This window comes from Cervus canadensis, chromosome 3, assembly GCF_019320065.1.
Source record: "Cervus canadensis isolate Bull #8, Minnesota chromosome 3, ASM1932006v1, whole genome shotgun sequence".
NCBI lineage: Eukaryota > Metazoa > Chordata > Mammalia > Artiodactyla > Cervidae > Cervus > Cervus canadensis.
In genome coordinates, this window is record NC_057388.1 from 103,740,473 (window position 1) to 103,755,412 (window position 14,940).

General features: G+C 50.8%; 1 pseudogene; it reads right to left on the bottom strand.

Annotated features, from left to right (window-relative positions):
• Positions 1 to 8,873: 8,873 nt before the first annotated feature.
• LOC122437910 lies at positions 8,874 to 13,819 on the bottom strand (annotated as a pseudogene).
• Between the last annotated feature and the right edge of the window lie 1,121 nt (positions 13,820 to 14,940).

Sequence of the window (14,940 nt, forward strand, 5' to 3'; positions counted from 1 at the left end):
CTAAGTCGTGTCCGACTCTTGCAACCTCATGGACTGTAACCACCAGACTCCTCTGTTCATGGGATCTCCTAGTCAAGAATACTGGAGTGGATTGCAATTGCCTTCTCCAGGGGATCTTTCCGACCCAGGAATTGAACCCATGTCTCCTACATTGCAGGTGAATTCTTTACCGACTGAGCTACAAGAGATAGGATCATTCTGGAATTCTATTAACAGTAAGCTAAAGAAAATAGAGCAGAAAGCCTCTTCATCAGAAGAGGCAGAATGGTGTAGGGGGTAAAGACACGGGCTTTGGACCTATGGGCTTACATCCCAGTCCTACCACTTCAGCCTTTCAACCTTGAACAGACGACCTGAACTTTCAAACCCTCAGTTTCGCCATTGTTGAAATGGGGCAACGGTCTCCATCTCTGAGGCTGCTGAGGACTCATACTTGGGTCATTTGCCCGGGGCCTGGTACCTAGCCTCCTTGAATGTGAGTGGCTTTCACTGTCATGGAGACAGAGCAGTTAGTACTGACTGCATCCTACTGGATGCCAAGCACACAGTGGGTCTCCTTTTATAGCAGCCAAGCTGAGGCTGAGGGGTAGCAGGCACAGGGTAACATGGATAGAGGTCACTGCCTACAGGACAGCTTATGGGCGCTACGGTGACACCCCCGAGGCCGAGGCCCCATCACTGAACTGGCTGTGTAGAATTAGGCAGTCACTTCACTTCTCTGGACCTTTGTGTCCTACTCTGTCACTGCCCAAGCTGTGTGGAGTATGAAATGAGACACCACACATAAAATACTTGGCCCAGGGCCTAAGGGTGGTGGTGATGGTCATGCTTTTCCCTGTTGCCCTTACCACAACTCTTCCTACCCCTTCTCACCATGTTCTGCCCAGCGCTTTAGTCCTGGGGCCGCTGCTGTGGAGCATCTGGGCAAATTTGCTTTCCCTTCTCCAAGTCCTGGGCTCAGTTCTGGGCTCAGTGCCAGTCTGTACCAGCCTCAAGACACTGCCCATTGCAGCATTCCCTCACATCTCTGTTGCTTCAGGTCTCAGTTCACAATCAGAGATTCCTTCCATATACCCATGTTACCCACTTTACCGTAGGGAAATGGGCCCAGAGAGGGCACAGTTCTCCCTTAGAGACACACAGCAGAGTGCATTCCTGGATGGGTTGCGAAACTGAGGTCTTTCACTGTCTCTTCTGGGAAGCCTGGATGTGGATCCCACAGTGCACTGCCGGGCCAGGGCCAGGTCAGCACCATTTACAGTAAATACCAGGCATACCACATCTGCCAGTCCACCCCTCATTACCCACACACTGCTGCTCTTCAATAGATTCCCTCTCCAATGGGCGTTATGCAGGGCTTGGGGGTCACAGAGTACACAATAGGACAGTCACACATTATCAAGCCTTCAAGGAGGCCAGGCCCACCCCCACCCCTTCACACAGCACCCTTTCTTCGGGACCCCATCCTCAATTCCACCCCTCTTCTGCCGTTGTTAAAGCCCCTCCCCATAATTCAAGCCCGTCCATAGACTATGGGTCCCTTCCGCGCCTCCACCGATACACTCTAGCCACACCTCTTTCCCCGCCGTGGCCGCTCCTCTCCAGCCACTGTCCTCTATCTGGTCACGCTCCAACCCCTAACCCCCCCTCCGGGCTGACCACGCCCCCTTGACAAACAGCCCCGCCCTCACCATCAGGCCCGCCTCTCAGTTGCAACTCAGGTTCCCTCTGGCCTCCCCATCCCGTCCCTCCTCTCTGATACCGCCCCTCGCCCCGCCTCTCCCGACTGCGGCCTTAGGGGCTCCCCCAGGCCAGTTAACCGGGAGACCCACTGAACTCTTCCATGGGTCTCAGCGAGCCGCCCTCGCGTTCACTTAAAGGGGAGATGCCGGCGAGGGTGGGCCCACACGACCGGCTTGAGCCCCGCCTGGGCGCCTGTGCCTGCTATTCATGTTTTATTTAAGTTCTGTAATTACTGACATTCAGTTAAATAACTTTAAACCGGCCAGTAAAGTGCTCTATAAGGGGAATTACAAGCGGGTCCGAAACCAGCTAAGGCTTTTGCAGCCTATCAAGTCTGTGGGGCGCTGGATCCCAGGAAGGTGTCCAACAGCCTTGGAGGGGAGACTCACAGGAGGGCCACCTGCCAGGCCCTTCCTCCCTGCTTACCTGTTCATCTTGTCCTTGTCATTCAGGCCACTCTTCCCGAGAAACAGGACCCGCTGCACTTCAGCTACGTTGCCTACGCTGGCAGCTTTGTGGATCTTTCCGAGGTCCTTGTATCGGGTGCGGTACCCGGGCTGAAAGTTGATTCTATGACTGCCGTCTCTCCGCGGGCTGATGGAGGAGCCGAAGGGCGAGCTGCCCTTCTTACTCCTGAAGCCAGAAGTCTTCTTCATCACTGAGCCTACAGACTCCAAACACACCTCACCTCCTCCTCGGCTCTTCACAGGCCCCTAAACCCAACAGGAGCACTAGAGGTAGGCCAGAGCCGGCCGGCCACAACCTCCCAGCTGGGAAGCTCAACGGTTTAGAACCTTACATCCCAGAATGATCGTTGCTAAGCAACGATCGTTGCTAAGCAACACTGGGAAGCTCAACGGGTTAGAACCTTACATCCCAGAATGATCGTTGCTAAGCAACGATCGTTGCTAAGCAACACGTTGCTGAGCAATGTGTTGACCTCTAAACACATTGCCTGTGTGCCAGGATGCCCAGGGTGCACGTGCAAGAACTGGAAGTGCATTTTTTGAAAGAAACAAATAGGCACGGGGGACGGGGAGAGAGGCGTGGCGCGGACGAGAGTCCGGGGGCGCCGCAGGGCGGCCCCGTCGTCCCCTTTCCCAGGGGGGGCGAGCGGGGCCGGGGGGCTGGTGGCGCGCGCCTGTGGCGGCTGCCACCTCCGTGCGCGCACGTGTCCCTTCCCTCTGGCCCTGGGGGGCAGGGAGAGGGAAGATGACGGCACGTGGGTACCCGCGGGGCCCTTGCGCTCTTTCCTTCCCACTGCCGTGGTAAGGGTCGACCAGCCGGCCGGGGCCCCACTTGGGCTCTGGGCCGAGGGAGCTCCGCGTCGACCAGCCGGCCGAGGCCCGCTTGGGCGCCGCGCCGAGGGAGCTCCGGGTCGACCAGCCGGCCGGGACGCACTTGGCCTCTGGGCCGAGGAAGCTCCGGGTCGACCAGCCGGCCGGGGCGCACTTGGCCTCTGGGCCGAGGGAGCTCCGGGTCGACCAGCGGGCCGGGGCGCACTTGGCCTCTGGGCCGAGGGAGCTCCGGGGCGACCAGCGGGCCGGGGCGCACTTGGCCTCTGGGCCGAGGGAGCTCCCGGTCGACCAGCCGGCCGGGGCGCACTTGGCCTCTGGGCCGAGGGAGCTCCCGGTCGACCAGCCGGCCGGGGCGCACTTGGCCTCTGGGCCGAGGGAGCTCCGGGTCGACCAGCGGGCCGGGGCGCACTTGGCCTCTGGGCCGAGGGAGCTCCGGGTCGACCAGCGGGCCGGGGCGCACTTGGCCTCTGGGCCGAGGGAGCTCCGCGTCGACCAGCCGGCCGGGGCCCGCTTGGGCGCCGCGCCGAGGGAGCTCCGGGTCGACCAGCCGGCCGGGGTCCGCTTGGCCTCTGGGCTGAGGGAGCTCCGGGTCGAGGGAGCGGCGGGTCGACCAGCTGGCCCGGCTTTGCTTGGCTTCGTCCCAATGGACTCTTCTATGGTCTTGTGTTCCCGGGCCGAATTGACCTCGGCGGCCGGAGTCGTCAGTACGACCCGTTCCCTGGCTTTTGCGTTTTCTTTTTAAGATGCGTTGAGTTTTTTCATTGCGGTTATGTGGGTGATGGGTGTGTGCTTTTCCTTTTCGTTTCACTGCCATAATACGGAGGGGTACTTTCAACATGGAGGGTGTGTGCGTGTGTGCGTGTGTGCGTGCGTGCGTGCGTGCGTGTGTAGGGGTACTTTCAACATGAAGGGGTGTGTGTGTGTGTGTGTGTGTGTGTGTGTGTGTGTGTGTACATGGTATGTGCGTCTTTCGTTTCTCCTGTTGCTGTACGGTGCTTTTCCCAAAAGAGCCGTCGGCGGGGTCACAAAAGGGGTTTCTCCTGGTATGCTGAAAGGTGGTGATAGGGACGGGGGTGGTGGCGTGTGTGGCGTGGCCCACTTGGACGCCGGGCCGGGGCCCACTTGGGCGCCGGGCCGAGAGAGCTCCGGGTCGACCAGCCGGCCGCGGCCCACTTGGGCGCCGCGCCGAGGGAGCTCCGGGTCGAGGAGGCGGCGGGTCGACCAGCTGGCCCGGCTTTGCCTGGCTTCGTCCCAATGGGCTGTTGTATGGTTTTGTGTTCCCGGGCCAAATTGACCTCGGCGGGCAGAGTCGCCAGTACGACCCGTTCCCTGGCTTTTGCGTTTTCTTTTTAAGATGCGTTGAGTTTTTTCATTGCGGTTATGGGGGTGATGGGTGTGTGCCTTTCCTCTTCGTTTCACTGCCATAATACGGAGGGGTACTTTCAACATGAATTGCCTCACTTTGGGAGACGTTAACTAGTTCCCCATGGTGGAAAACTATCTTAATTACAATAATTCTGATTGTTTTGTTTTTGCTGTTTGCTCCCTGCATCTGTAACTGTGTAACTGGATTTGTTTCTAGTCGCATGAAAGCTTTTAAGTTACAAATGGTTGCTCAAACTCCTGCTATCACTGCAGCTTCTTCCGACTACTATTTGGGGCCCCTGGATCAGACATCCTCATTATGAGGATTAGGAGAATATGTTGCCTCACCAATTTAGAGACAACGCCCCTTGTCAGCTCGGAAGCAGTTATGGAATGGAAACGACGCCCCTTTTCCCTAGGCAACATAATTCTCCTAAAAGAAAAGGGGGGAATGAGAGGGTAACAGGCAGGAAGGCCAGGGGTCTCCAAATGGAGGAAAGAGGCTGTAAGTGCCAGACATTTTTATCTCTCTTAAATGGCAAGAAGAAACAAACCAGCGATCTGTTTTTCATTCTCTATACAAATTTAAAAGGAGGTTTCTCTTAACGTTCTGTGTTGCCATGACACCTGGTCTCACCTAAAGCTAACTACTCTCAAACTTTGAGTTAACCAATACATTCCTTTTTCGTATGGAAATGTTGTCTTAAGCTATGTTAATGAACCCCAGACTCTATCTTCAAGTTGGTTCCGCCAAACGGCCTAACTTACTTACTCAGGTATTGTTCCCCTAGTCTATGTAAACGGAACTATTTGTTGGTATTCTGCCCTTCTAAAAGATTCAAGTCAATCGTTTTATGGCCTGGGATAAATTATCTGATGCCATTCTAAATTTTATGACATTCCTTTCATTTCATTAACAGACTGTGAGTGACTATATAACATACAGCTAAAGACTAGGAGGGGGGAACTCTTTTGCCCCCTTCTGATGCCTATGTCAGAAGCTTTCCCTATCTCCTTTATACTTTAATAAAACTTTATTACACAAAAGCTCTGAGCGATCCAGCCTCGTCTCTGGCCCCGGATTGAATTCGTCTCCTCCGGAGGCCAAGAATCCCGCGTCTTATCGTTCAGCAACAACCTTTCATTTTGAGGTGTTATCTTCCTCTGTCCCACTCTCTCTTAAGGACTGTTAAGGGTTAATGTTATCTCCAAGGTGAAAACAGCCTTGGGAGGAGCAGCCTACACCTGGTGTATAAAGGCAAAGTCTGCAGGAAGAAGAGTTTCAGGGTGAAGAGTGTCAAGAGAGGTTTGTAGTTTGAGTTATCGGTCTCAAGGAGAGAAAAAGAAAAGTGAATCCTCATCATTTGATCCTGGTATTCAGAGCCAGAGGCAGGGACCTTGGGAAAGTGAAGAAGAGAAAAAGAAAGAAAAATGTCCAAATAAAATAGGTATGTATGAGGGCAAGAGGAGGGAGAAACTCTGAGAAAATGGGGTTGGGTGTATGATCACATTGATTTGCTGTTGTTGTTTAGTCTCTAAGTCGTGTCCAACTCTTTTGCAACCCCATGGACTCTAGCCCACCAGGCTCCTCTGTTCATGTGATTTCCCAGGTGAGAATACTGGAGTGGGTTGCCATTTCCTTCTCCAGGGGAATCTTTCTGACCCAAGGCTCAAATCTACCTCTACTTCATTAGCAGGTGGACTCTTTCTTACTGAGCCACCAGGGAAGCCCAATCACATGGATACTGGCCTCAAACACAAAAATTTGCTATTCCTAGTGAAAAATGGAATCAGCTCAGTTCAGTCACTCAGTTGTGCCTGACTCTTTGCGACCCCATGGACTGCAGCACACCAGACCTCCCTGTCCATCACCAACTCCTGGAGTTTATTCAAACTCATGCCGATTGAGTGGGTTATGCCATCCAACCATCTCATCCTCTGTCGTCCCCTTCTCCTCCTGCCTTCAATCTTTTCCAGCATCAGGGTCTTTTCCATTGAGCCAATTCTTTGCATCAGGTGGCCAAAGTACTGGAGTTTCAGTTTCAGCATCAGTCCTTCCGATGAATAATCAGGACTGATTTCCTTTAGGATGGATTGGTTTGATCGTGCTGTCCAAGGGACTCTCAGGAGTCTTCTCCAACACCACAGTTCAGAAGCATAAATTCTTTGGCTCTCAACTTTCTTCATAGTCTAATTCTCACATCCATACCTGACTACTAGAAAAACCATAGCTTTGACTAGATGGATCTTCCTTGGCAAAGTAATGTCTCTGCTTTTTAATATGCTGTCTTAGTTGGTCATAACTTTTCTTCCAGGGAGCAAGCGTCTTTTAATTTTGTGGCTGCAATCACCATATGTAGTGATTTTGGAGCCCCCCCAAATAAAGTCTGCCACTGTTTCCATTGCTTCCCCATCTGTTTGCCATGAAGTCATGGGACCAGATGCCATGATGTTAGTTTTCTGATTGTTGAGTTTTAAGCCAAGTTTTTCACTCTCCTTTTTCACTTTCATCAGTAGGCTCTTTAATTCTTCACTTTCTGCCATAAGGGGAGTGTCATCTGCATATCTGAGGTTATTGATATTTCTCCCAGCAATCTTGATTTCAGCTTGTGCTTCTTCTAGCCCAGCGTTTCTCATGATGTACTCTGCATATTAGTTAAATAAGCTGGGTGACAATATACAGCTTTGACATACTCCTTTGCCGATTTGGAACCAGTCTGTTGTTCCATGCACAGTTCTAACTGTTGCTTCCTAACCTGCATACAGATTTCTCAAGAGGCAGGTCAGGTGGTCTGGTATTCCCATCTCTTTCAAAATTTTCCACAGTTTATTGTGATCCATGCAGTCGAAGGCTTTGGCATAGTCAATATGCAGAAATAGATGTTTTTCTGGAACTCTCTTGCTTTTTCGATGAGCCAGAGGATGTTGGCAATTTGATCTCTGGTTCCTCTGCCTTTTCTAACACCAGCTTGAACATCTGGAAGTTCACGCTTCATGCATTGCTGAAGCCTGGCTTGGAGAATTTTGAGCATTACTTTACTAGCATGTGAGATGAGTGCAATTGTGTGGTAGTCTGAGCATTCTTTGCCATTGCCTTTCTTTGGGACTGGAATGAAAACTGACCTTTTCCAGTCCTGTGGCCACTGCTGAATTTTCCAAATGTACTGGCGTATTGAGTGCAGCACTTTCACAGCATCATCTTTCAGGATTTGAAATAGCTCAACTGGAATCCCATCACTTCCACTAGCTTTGTAGTGATGCTTCCTAAGGTCCACTTGACTTTGCATTCCAGGATGTCTGGCTCTAGGAGAGTGATCACACCATCGTGATTATCTGGGTCGTGAAGATCTTTTTTGTATAGTTCTGTGTATTCTTGCCACCTCTTCTTAATATCTTCTGCATCTGTTAGATCCATACTATATCTGTCTTTTGTTGTGCCCATCGTTGCATGAAATGTTCCCTTGGTATCTCTAATTTTCTTCAAGAGATCTCTAGTCTTTCCCATGTATTGTTTTCCTCTATTTCTTTGCATTGATCACTAAGGAAGGCTTTCTTTTCTTTGAACTGATCACTGAGGAAGGAGATATGGAATAGTTTCTGCCATATCAATAAACAAAGGATATCACAGTTGTCAGCAATTGCAGCCACCATGGAAGGTGAGCTAATGAGCCCTGAGGGTATTCAGGATGGAAATAGTGCCTGCCATCTAGTAGCCATCAAACTGCAGCCATTCCCTATGGTGAGCCCTGAGGAAGCTCAGGATGTGAAAACAGACTACTAGCCCCAGATAGTTGAGGGGCATATCAAAGGAATAATTTCAGTAAGACTAGTCTCTCGCATCTTTCTTTACATAGAAAAGCACTAAATTTCTCAACTTGGAATATCTGGTTTTCTTTCAATTACAAGACATTTTTGACATTCAGACTACCTACACTTTGTTGCAAAACTTCTATATAAACTGTCCCCCAACTCCCTGCCTCCTCTGAGCAGTTCTCTCAGGGTCACTTGAGCTGCTATCTCCCCGACTTGAAGTTCTAAAAATTCTCACCAAATAAAGCATAACTCTCAACTTCTAGGTTGTGAATGGCTTCTAAGGAGATTACAAATAAATATGTATGCACATGTATTTGTGTGCTATGTTCTGACTAGCTAGGTGATGAGGTGCTCTTTAAGAAGAGTGAAGACCAGAGTTACTCAAAGGTGCTCCCTTAAGAAGAGTGAAGACCCAAGGTTATTCCGACCTCCCACCTGGATCTGAGCCAGACCCTGGAGCAAGATCTGGGAGGAGATCCTGGAAGAATGCTGCAGGTAGATTTTTCCCAGTGGAAACGGCGGCTGGAGAGGAAGCCCCAGACTTCTCCAGCCAGTGCTCTTCAGTCTCAGACCTACCTCACTTGGGAGCCAGACTGCCCAACCCAGCTTGCCTGAGCTGCAGTGTCGCCCTCCGCCGCACGGTGGCAGCATGACCTACAGCGCGGTGGCAGCGGCGATCGCCACGCCCCTCTTGGCGGCGGCGGGCGGAGGCCGTGCGGCGGAGGCCGGCCCGCGGAGCCCTCGCTGATTGGCCGCGGTGCGGCAGCTGCCATGTTGGCCAAAGTGGCGCTCTCTGCTGGGGCAACTGGCTCTGGCTGCGGCTGCCAGGTCGGTAAGCACAGGGTCTTCCTTCTTCCCCTCGCCCGCGGTTGGCGCTGAGGGGCGGCGTTCGGCGGGATGGAGAAAAGTAGGATGAACCTGCCCAGAGGCCAAGTGCGTCCCGGCCGGCTGGTCGACCCGGAGCTCCCTCGGCCTAGAGGCCAAGTGCGTCCCGGCCGGCTGGTCGACCCGGAGCTCCCTCGGCGCGGCGCCCAAGCAGGCCTCGGCCGGCTGGTCGACGCGGAGCTCCCTCGGCCCAGAGGCCAAGTGCGTCCCGGCCGGCTGGTCGACCCGGAGCTCCCTCGGCCCAGAGGCCAAGTGCGTCCCGGCCGGCTGGTCGACCCGGAGCTCCCTCGGCCCAGAGGCCAAGTGCGTCCCGGCCGGCTGGTCGACGCGGAGCTGCCTCGGCCGAGAGGCCAAGTGCGTCCCGGCCGGCTGGTCGACGCGGAGCTGCCTCGGCCGAGAGGCCAAGTGCGTCCCGGCCGGCTGGTCGACGCGGAGCTCCCTCGGCCCAGAGGCCAAGTGCGTCCCGGCCGGCTGGTCGACGCGGAGCTGCCTCTGCCCAGAGGCCAAGTGCGTCCCGGCCGGCTGGTCGACCCGGAGCTCCCTCGGCCCAGAGGCCAAGTGCGTCCCGGCCGGCTGGTCGACGCGGAGCTGCCTCGGCCCAGAGGCCAAGTGCCTCCCGGCCGGCTGGTCGACGCGGAGCTCCCTCGGCCCAGAGGCCAAGTGCGTCCCGGCCGGCTGGTCGACCCGGAGCTGCCCTCGGCCCAGAGGCCAAGTGCGTCCCGGCCGGCTGGTCGACGCGGAGCTCCCTCGGCCCAGAGGCCAAGTGCGTCCCGGCCGGCTGGTCGACGCGGAGCTCCCTCGGCCCAGAGGCCAAGTGCGTCCCGGCCGGCTGGTCGACCCGGAGCTCCCTCGGCCCAGAGGCCAAGTGCGTCCCGGCCGGCTGGTCGACCCGGAGCTCCCTCGGCCCAGAGGCCAAGTGCGTCCCAAAATAATTAAAAAATTATAATAGTAAAAATATATCTAAGACTTTCTCTGGTGTTGTTGTGGACAGTGTGGGGTCAGTTCATTTTCAGATAGTTCCTTGATCTGGCTTATACTTCTCAAGATCTATAGGCCCCTTCCTACGTAGTTGGTGCTAACTGCCGGGTTTTAATCTGTTGCACCTGTCACTTCCAAAGCAGTTCCCTCTGTTTATTTTAGATTCCTCTGTTTGCTGGTCTCTTCAGTGTCTAATTCCCGCCCTGACACAGGAGGGCGGTGGTGGTCACTTTTTTAGGCTCACTTATTCAGTGGTGTGTGGGGAGGGAGGAGCACTGCAAACAATATCACTGGCATGTGAGGGGAGTGCTCACAGTGTCTCCACCACACTGGGTTTGCCCCTGCTCATGGTGTGTGTACTTTCCCAGTCGACACTGCTCAGGCTCTAGGTTGCTCTGATGGGAACTGTCAGGCGGACCCTGCGTTGTGTGCACCTCCCAGGCCTAAGCCACTCAGGTTCAGGTACTCGGGTACTCCACAAAGGGACAGACTAGGTTGGGCCTCTTATTTTGTGCCCTTCCCAGGTCCGAGCAGCTTAGGTGACCAGGTGCTTGGCGAGTGTGGTCGCCCCGTGTTGGAGGCTGCAGCTTATTGCCTCCCACGTCCCATCCGCTCAGTTTTCTGGGTGTACAACGGGCGAGCCGTCTCAGGTGTGCCGTGTGTCTCTGCTGGGGAGCTGATCTCTGGCTGCAAACCTCTTGGCGGATGTCGACCATCCAGAATCCCAAGAAGTCTTGGCTAGCAATGAAGCCTGCTTGCAGTTTGGTGGAAGATGCCTCGCTGGGGCCACAGTTGCGCCCTTCTGGCTCTGGCTGTCCTGGCCTGCCTGTCTCCAGTGGGGGATGGGCCAGTCTGTAGCCGGCTAGCTGTGCTTGGTCCTTTTTCTGTGAGCGGGCCTGACCGTGTCTTAGATTAGGGCTTTTCACGGGATAGCTATCCCACAGTCTGGGTTGCTATCTTAAGTTAGTTCCCTCAGATTGCCCTCTGGGCATTCAGGCCTGGTCCTTACCCAAACAATGCAGCCCGCCCCTCCCTGTCCAGTCCCCACTTGCTAGTGGTAGATGCGAGCGTCTGTGCTGCTTCTCCACTGGGAGTTGCCATTAGGCATGTAATGTGGGTTTTAGTTATTTATTTTTCCTCCCAGTTATGTTGCCCTATGAGGTTCCAAGGCTTGCCACAGACCCACTGGTGAGAGTGTTTCCTGGTGTTTGGAAACTTCTCTCTTTTTTAAGACTCCCTTCCCCAGATGGATCTCCATCCCTAGCTCTTTTGTCTCTCTTTTTATCTTTTATATTTTTTTCTACCTCCTTTCAAAGACAATGGGCTGCCTTTCTGGGTGCCTGCTGTCCTCTGCCAGCATTCAGAAGTCGTTTTGTGGAATTTGCTCAGCGTTCAAATGTTCTTTCGATGAATTTGTGGGGGAGAAAGTGGTCTCCCCATCCTATTCCTCCACCATCTTAGGACTGCCCCCCAAGTCTTTTTTAAAAGTTTTATTGACATATAATTGCTTTACAATATTATTTTAGTCTCTGTTGTACAACAATGTGAATTAGCTATATATATACCCCTTCCTTCTTGAGCTTCCCATCCCCCAACCCACCCCTCTAGGTCATCACAGAGGGATAAATGTGTTATCATACTTTCATAATTTAGAAACTAAGAAAAAGAAAGAAAAAAAAGTAATTTACCATATTATCAACATGTAGTGCTTCATTTGAAACAAGTCAGGAGCACCAAGCTGAGTTTCCTGCATTATAGCAGTTTCCCATTAGCTATCTGTTTTGCACACAGCATTGTGTGTGTGTGTGTGTATAATATATATATATATATGTATATATATATATATATATCTCAGTGCTACTCTCTCAATTCTTCCCAGTATCTCCATCCCACAGTGTGTCTACTCGTTCCTTCTCTGTGTCTGCCCTGAAAATAGATTCATCAGCACCATTATCTCAAGTCAATACTAAAAAGTGAAATGCTTTCTTCATATTCAAGAAAACCTGTGAATCATAGAATTTTTAAGCAAATAAGATCAATTTAAGAGCAATTTCATAATTCCAAGCCGAATTTATATGGCAAAAAGTGAATTACATTGTGTATTATTCATTTCTCCTTTCTGGTATTTCTCTATTTGTTTCTGGTAAATTCTTACCTCAGAAAAAGAAACCCAGCAGTGGTTTTTGCACTCGCGATCTGTCCCTTCCCCATGTATCTATCTGAGAATTTTTACCCCGACTACTTCACCATGGACTAAGCAAAAATAGCAGCTTCACTGGCGGCTCAATAGTAAAGAATACACCTGCCAGTGCAAGAGACACAGGTTTGACCCCTGGCTCAGGAAGATGGCAACCCAGCCCAGTATTCTTGTCTGGGAAATCCCGTGGACAGACGAGCGTGGCGGACTGCAGTCCATGGTGTCACAAAAGAGTTGGACACTACTTAACTTAAAAGAAATTCTGAAGCCAAGATCTTATGAAAAAGTTAATTTCATCCATGTGATTATATAAATAATTTAGTAAAGTAACAGACTCTGAAGGAAAACTTAAGCAACAATGATGAAACAGGGGCTTGTAGATGTTCTTTACATTGCATATTCAGAATCTTAAATGTGGACGTGGAAGCCTTAGCAAAGTACGTTAAAAACTATTAAAATGCCCCAAAATAATTAGCCAATGTTAGATACTTAACATATACTAGTTCTTAAGATTGCTTTTCTGCAGTTTATCTGGAAAATGTCTTCATTTTCTTTCACAAGAGATATAATCCTCACTATGTATATACATTGTCACTTTCTTGGCATCATGGAAAGCCTGTTACTCTCCTCTTTTATAAACACTTCATGGTATTTTTCACCTCTGTGTTTCTCACTGTATATATGATAGGATTTAACATGGGAGTGAGGATTATAAAGACCACACTCACCAACTTGTCTGCAGGTTAAGTGGTCACAGGACATGTGTAGCTGAAAATACAAGGGACAAAAAAGAGCACCACTACTGTAAAATGAGAGCCACATGTAGAGAGGGTTTGCATCGTCCTTCAGAGCCATGGGATTTCAGGGAGCTCAGGATGACTATGTAGGATATAAGTAGCACGGAAAAAATGAGCAAGAACGTGGTCCCACTGTTGGTTGCCACCACCATTCCAAGCATGTAGGTGTCACTGCAGACAATTTCCAACAGTGAGAAGAAATCACACATGAAATGGTCAATGACATTGCAACTAGAGAAGGTCAAGTCCATCATGAAAAGAATCTGCATTGTGGAATGTAGAATCCCCCCAGTCAAGGCCACCACCACCAGGAGCTGGCAGAACCCCTGTCTCTTGATGGTCTTGTAGTGCAGAGGCTTGCAGATAGCCACATAGAGGTCATAGGCCATGACGATGAGGACAATGATCTCTGATGCTCCCAGGAAGTGTACCAAAAAGAGCTGAGTCAGGCAGCCACCCCATGAGATGGTTTTCCTCTTGTACAACAGGTCAGTGATCACTTTAAGGGTGGTAACAGATGTGTAAAAGGCATCTATGAAGGCCAAGTAACTGAGAAAAAAGTACGTGGGAGCTGAAAGTGTGGGACTGAGGGAGATGGTGATAACAGTGAGCAGATTGGCCACCATGGTAAACAGGAAAATGAGCAGAAAGATAATAAAGAGTATTTTCTGCAAATGTGGATTCTGTGTGAGTTCCAAAAGAACAAATTCAGTCACATTATTGGGAGATATGAAGAGATCCATTTTGGAGTTAAGATGAGCACTGGGGAGACACAAAACTGGCTCTGAAATATGCATCTGGGAACTTCTCCCCATTCTCCTTTTTGTGAAACGACATTAAAGCCTGGGCTGATATTTCACCGAAACAGTCTTTAGGTGGCCCCAGGAAGCAAACCAGGGCTATTTCCTGGTGTGGAGATCCCACATTATGTTAGTCTTCAGAAAACCAGATGCTCCCTTTCTCTTCTAACCTATATGTATATGATGCTTTATGGAGCAAAGGTACTCACTATTGTTGTTCAGTTGCTCAGTCATGTCCCACTCTTTTCAACTCCATGAACTGTAGCCCACCAGGCTCCTCTGTCCATTGGCTTTTCCAGGCAAGAATACTGGAGTGGGTTACTATTTCCTTCTCTAGGAGATCTTCCTGACTCAAGGATCAAACCCACATCTCCTGCATTAGCAGGAAGATTCTTTACCACTGAGCCACCAGGAAAGTTTGCTCACTAATAGGCTTTTAAAAAACATTTTACTTATATTTTGGCTGCGCTGGGTCTTTGATGTGGTCCACAGGCTCTTTGTTGCTGTTCCCTGTCTTCTCATTGTAGTGGCTTCTCTTGTTGTGGAGCACCGGCTCTAGGGCTGGCGGGCTTCAGTAGTTGTGGCCAGGGACTTAGTTGCCCTGAGGCATGTGCGACCTTAGTTCCCGGTCAGGGATGGAAACCATGTCCCCTGCATTGGCAAGCAGATTCCTACCCACTGGACCACTAGGAAAATCCCACCATTAGGCTTTTAGACCCTTTGCTCTGTCCAAGCAGGCACTTCTGCAATGGGGGGTTGGGGAATCTGCCCTCCTTGTCTTCTGTATGTTGTCATTAGTAGATCTCATTTGAAAATCATGTGACATTAGTACTGTGAACACAGGACAAACAGATGAAATTTGAGGCAATTCTATGATGTCATCAAATATCTACTTATATCTAATTTTTAAATTTAATTACATGTTTGAGGTGCATGAGCTATGTTAATTCAGAAATATTGCACTTTTGCACGTGTATTTGTAAAATATTTTTAATCAGACTCTGCAGTGCTTTTCAACATCGGCGTTTTTGCTATCACTAAAACATTTTGAACCATCTAACAGT